The sequence below is a fragment of the Acanthaster planci genome, linkage group LG20, assembly GCF_054643075.1.
Source record: "Acanthaster planci isolate LZ-2023a linkage group LG20, COTS_SCS, whole genome shotgun sequence".
Taxonomy (NCBI): domain Eukaryota; kingdom Metazoa; phylum Echinodermata; class Asteroidea; order Valvatida; family Acanthasteridae; genus Acanthaster; species Acanthaster planci.
The window spans coordinates 1,457,583-1,463,582 of record NC_141796.1 but is presented as its reverse complement, the minus strand read 5'-3'; positions in this window follow the sequence as shown (position 1 = coordinate 1,463,582).

Genomic DNA, 6,000 nt, shown 5'->3' with positions numbered 1-6,000 from the left:
TTTGGTACTGGTTTCACTTTGGAGGTCCTTCAGGGTTTAAGGTTGTTTGCTTCTTTTTATTTACTTGTTGCTCGTCATAACTAAAAAAGTTGTAATCAAACAAATCGATAAAGTATTTTAATCGGATATATTGCCCTTGTTTACAACAAAATTGTTTTGAACACAACGTCCGATTGTGGGATGGTCAGTATGATAAAATGTGTGCTACAAACTTAGTATTGATTAAACAGTCCGGGTGTACCAGCTATTGCTTATGAGCAGCTTCTTCCAACTTTGAAATCCTAATTTTAGTTACAGGTTTTGCCCTTACCCGACGTATACATTTCTAAACACTTGTGTGCTCAGTGCTTGTCTGAAAGCTTGTGCGAAAAAACTAACTATTGAAACCATTAAAACCAAAACGATTTGTCAGCTCTTATGAATTCTAGTGCGCAACAATCTCCATTCATGCGCAGACATTAGAAACTCTTGGTTAGAAAACAATGGCCTTCTTTTTGCTTTCCTTTTCTCTATGATTAGTATCCTTTTCATTGCCAGGGATATTTTAACCACATTTCTTTAGTTCAGTCAAAGGCTTCTGAAACTGTTTCATTTGGATGACTTTATTCTCAATATTCACCGATTATTTGACAAATACTGGATCAAAAATATATAGTTTTTGAAGGATAGTATTTGTCAAACCATTTCTGTGACTTCTTTTAACTAGTACCATACTTTTCCTTTGCAGTAAACACTACTATTGACTTTAAACACCCAGGGATTGTCCGTGCAGCATTAAATTGTGCTAAGGAATGCATTTGCGGTAGACGTTTATTTAAACCTCTGAACAGGTGTGCTAAGGAATGTATTTGCGGTAGACGTTTATTTAAACCTCTGAACAGGTGTTTGAAATGTACCTCTTCTATTTTAGCTTAATTATAAACAGGAATTTATGTTTTTCCCATCTTCTTGCCCATTATCATTGAATTTCAAAGTTAAAATGAAAAGGAACAAGGGAAACTAGGTACATTAAGATATGTTCATTTCAACTTCATTCTATATTTTTGTACATTTCTAATGAGTAAATGTTTTAAATTTCCATGTTCCATTTTTGACTCATTACAAACTTTATGGTTTCTCACAACTTCTTGCCATTATCATCAGGTGTCTGAAATTCATCTCTTCTGTTTTTGACTCATTATATACGTGAATTGTAGGGTTTTCCAAACTTGTCCATTACCATTGAATTTCAAAATTAAAATGAAAAGGAACAAGGATAACTAGGTACATTAAGATATGTTCATTTCAACTCCATTCTTTACATTTGTACATTTCTAATGAGTATTTCAAGATGGCAACAAATGGACAACTTTCGAAAATGTTCAAAATAGTTTTCCTGCAATTATCCACATCAAATGTTTATGCAGTTTTTTGTAAGACACAAATTGTTTAACATGCCTTAAAGGCAGCTTTGTTTTTTTCAAACTGTGGTCGGTGTTAGACACAATCAAACTTGAAATAAACAGAAATTATACAGAAATATGCTACTTAGATGTGCAATTTTATACTTCCATTTTGGCACCAATGGGGGACTTTTCTGTGTATTTAACCTCTCAAGGCTTTTCTAATGCATGCTTGTAAAATAATAATCGTAGCGTTTTCAAAGTACGGTTTAGTGTGTGGTTAATACTGTACTCAATAAAAATTGCGAAACGCAATTTATGATTAGCCCATCTGAAATGTGGCAGACAAAATAGGAGGGCTTTCTGGTTTGGGTAATCTATTTTCTGTTTGCTCAAACTTCGCCCACTTCAATCAGCTCCCTCTGTTTGTGTCGATCATTGTCGTGGTGAAAGAAGACAACTTTTGTCAACTTCCCCTGTCGTTTCTTTTGACAGCTCCACACAGCTGCCCAGAAAGTAGGTAAATTACACCCAGTTACTAGTCGTTTTGGAGGGTACCGACACATCTTCCTGGGCATCCTAAAAAACTGGGAGTTCAAATAATCTTCGCCTTCTCTGGAGGACTCCATGTTTCTTTGTCTTTATTGGGATCACACACTAGTCTCTTGATTGTGTGCCATTAATACGGTTTCGTGAATTGCCTGGATGTGTGCTAATTTGTGGCAAACTTGATATCATGTAGCACAGTATCTGTGTCTATGGATTAGGTTGAATGTGCTTCACAATACGGCCATTTCACAATAGTGCGCCACCAAGAGTTTGCAACGCGTTGGCCAATTACAATGCGCGAAATTTGTCGACCCATTGCGCGGTTGGAAAGGGTCGACAAATTTTGCGCGTTATGATTGGCCAACGCATTGCAAACTCTTGTTGGTGCACTATTGTGAATCGCCCGTATTCCAGACAGTATTGGTATATCTGTGCAATGTATTTGCCGGTAGGTATTGTAATGACATTCTGTGTAGTATGGGCCTAGTATGTGTCAAAATTTGAAGTGAATTCGCGTTCAGTGTGAACACTGCACACGTTTACGTTATAAACTTGTAGAACTGATTTACAGCTTAGTAGTCTTAGCATGCATAGCCATTTTCTTGCACGTGGTAGAGATTTAGTATCGTGGAAGGATTTGAAAGACAGTAACATTTGGGTGGGTACTGTCAACAGAAAATGTTGTTTTAAACCTATTTTAATCAGACGCCAATGAAAATGAGTTTTATGTTCATATTATTATGATTATATGGACAGGCATGTTACTATGTTGTTCGAGTATACTGATTTTGTTATTGCTGTTATCAACAAAAAATTGTGTTGTACCTCAACGAAGTGGAGATCGGTAGCGATTAAAAATACATATATTGCTTATTATAGGCCTATCAAATTAATATTCCGTAAAACTGTTGCCAATAGAAGGCCTATAATAATGTTAAAAAGACAATCGGACATTTTTGTGAGATGAAAACTAAGCCTTCAGTCGATTAATTATGATAAAGTATTTTATTTTATTTTTGAACGAAATTCCAATCGTTCAAAGGAACCAGGAAATGAATTATCACTTTTTGTGTATCTCTGTACTCTTCTCCAGTGTATGAAGAGTGTTCGACATCTTTTTTGAGTTAAGTGAACTGAACACTCTGGATTATTGATACCTATACCTGACACATACTCCTAAATGTCTGAAAAGAATTCCTCAAATTCCACTGAAACAACATAAAGCAAGGGGGTGGTTCTCTGCGTCTCACATCTTGCTTTATATGTTGCTTCCAACGGGTAGATAAGGTATCCCCCAAGCGCTAGCTTGGCGATTATACAGCTGTTTATGTAGTAACAATACAATAACAGGCCTGAGTTGAGGGTTTTTATGGAATGACTGGAGAAGGTTAAAACAGTCGTTATCAGGAGGGCAAAAAAAGGTCCTTTTTTGATGAATTTGAGTAAAAATGTGCACAGTGATACGCACGCATGCGTTTCCTGAATTTTATGTTCTTTAGCAAATTTTTATAAAGTAGTTTAATCGGATGGTTTGTCACAAACTCAATTTATGCAGAGCAGTTCCCGCGGCTGTATGAGCAATACACCGTAAAACCATGTGCTTAGAATCTAAACCCTAATACAAACGCAAAAACGTAACACGTTCTTAACACTGTGACGTGTTTTTTTTTTTTAGTAAACTGCGTTTAGAGCTGTAACATTATACATATAGAGGTTAGCGTGCTTTAATTAACTTGTATTAATACTGCCTGGCATGTACATGTAGAGGTCCTACGTGTATCTGTGTCATGGATCTGCCTACGCATTAGTAGACACATACAGACATATCTGAGAAGTTTATTTAAAAACTATTTCTTTTTTAATGTTACGTACTGTTTTGTTAAGATGAACAAAGAAATTGACTGGAGTAGGATTCGAACCTGCGACCTCTGGAACATCGCACTAGTGCTCTTCCAACTACGCTATCCAGCCCTACATTTGAGGCTCTTCCCGTTTGTCAATGTCTCTGTTCGGGGGGGGGGCGCTAGTCCAGTCAATTTCTTTCTTTCTTTTTATAATAGGTTAGTGTCTTACATACCTATAATGTGGACCTGTGAACACAGGAAAGGTTATCCACACACAAAGTGAAGATTGTGTATGTCAGCCTCGTTGAAGCCTTCTCCAAGGTTGAGTTCGGGCGGCCTGTTCTTGACACGGGTTTCTTGTTCTCGCGCTCGAATGGCGGGAACACGACTCAAGAGTGCTGCTCTTGGAACAGGATCACACACTACCTCCTTATCAGAGTTACACAGGAAAACACGGGAAAACTCGTGAGAGTTTGATTTTTGAACGGCAAAAAGTAGAGAGATGGCTTCCAAAGCCAGAGATAATGGGAAGTTTTGCAAAATTAATATTGGTTATTTTCCATAACACAGAAATGACTGTTTCTCTATAAATAGAAAAGAATTCAGCCCATCCAAACATTAACTCTCGAATAATAAACGTAGCCTACATGGGCGCCGCCATGTTGCATGCTGCTTGTCACTAACTACCAGCGATAACCGGTTGTTTGTTCCTGGCGTTCGAGCGCGATCCACGAACAACAAAGTGTGTTGGTAACCTAGGCAAAGCTGTCCGTTATTGTGCTAATATTGCGCATGGAATTATGCTACTTGATATTACTTTTCAGTTGACATTCCATTTATTTTTTTGTAGAGGCCTATCATTCTATTTATTTTCTGCATTCTATTTATTTTCTGCAGGGCCCAGACGTTTTAGCCTACATTAGCCCGCTTTTTGGGTCTAATTTTGTAATTTTAATTTTCAGTGTGCTTTAATTGTGGTGTTTGAATGCTTAAAATAAAATACTTTTTAAAAATGTTAATTGTATGCCGTTAAGTCAATTTCTATTTACACAAGTGTTGTCCAACGTGTTTGTACAATTATCAGTGGAGTAGCCTGAGCATACCTTGGGGGAAGGGGTTCCCCTAAATATCTGGTAACAAGCATCTTTACCCCATATAGGCCTACGTCCGCCTATTCCAAAGTGCCCCTTTTGCCATTTACTAATGTTGTATGCCCACACAGACGGTTGTCAATATTGTGTAGCATATCATTCCACGTTGAACAGCACTCTTACCCCTTTGCCTCGTTTTCGATTTTATGGATATTGGGGAAGGCATGCACGTAGGAACCGGGGGCCCGTAGCCCCCCCCCCCCCACAAGTTGTGTAATTTGAATTCTCGGAGTGGGGAGTATTTGTAGCAGTGTATGGTAATTTTAGTCAGATCACATTGGAAAAATAGAAATTGTAGAAAGATTTCTGGTCCCCCAGGAAAAATTATTTTCCTACGTGCCTGTGTTGGGGAACCAGTGAATAAACCCCTGCTTACCTTTTACGAGAGATACCCTTATCAACCCACCCCCATCAGTATAAGATTGCTAGGCTACAAATTCTAACAACCAAAAAGCTGGCTATGCAAGAGAAGTGTAATAAACAGGAAAACAACATCCTGTGCCCTGCTTTCTGATATAAACGTAAATGTTGGTGGCGGTAGCTTCTATTATACATGTCAAGTTCGCAGTGAAAGCTTATATTGCGTATACATACAAAATATCTCTACAAACACTTTCAATAGGCCTAAATATACTTTGCTGAGTAAGTTGAGACACTGAACTTCCGGTATACTGTGTCACTGGGTATTTTTATAATATATTTATTATTACTTAACTGAACCTCGTGCAGCAGAGTTCATCAAGAAAACAGAACCAGTTAGAGGAAAGATTGACATGTGGGAAGTTGACAGAAGATGAGTGCTAAAACATCTGCTAAGTGTTGACCCTTGAAAAAGGACCAACAAAAAATGGCGCCTCGATCGTAACCCTGCCTAGAAAAACTAATTATTGAGATCCCTTGTGTTTGGACAAGGTACCATAAATGCCCAACCATTAAGCATTGATACTAAGCATAATCCAAGTGACTTAAACCCGAGATTTACTTGAGATCTTTGGATCCGTCAGTTGTCATCGAGCTCTGGTCGAATGATGCTCACATTCTGGTACGTTGTTCGGATCCGGTCATGATGTCTGA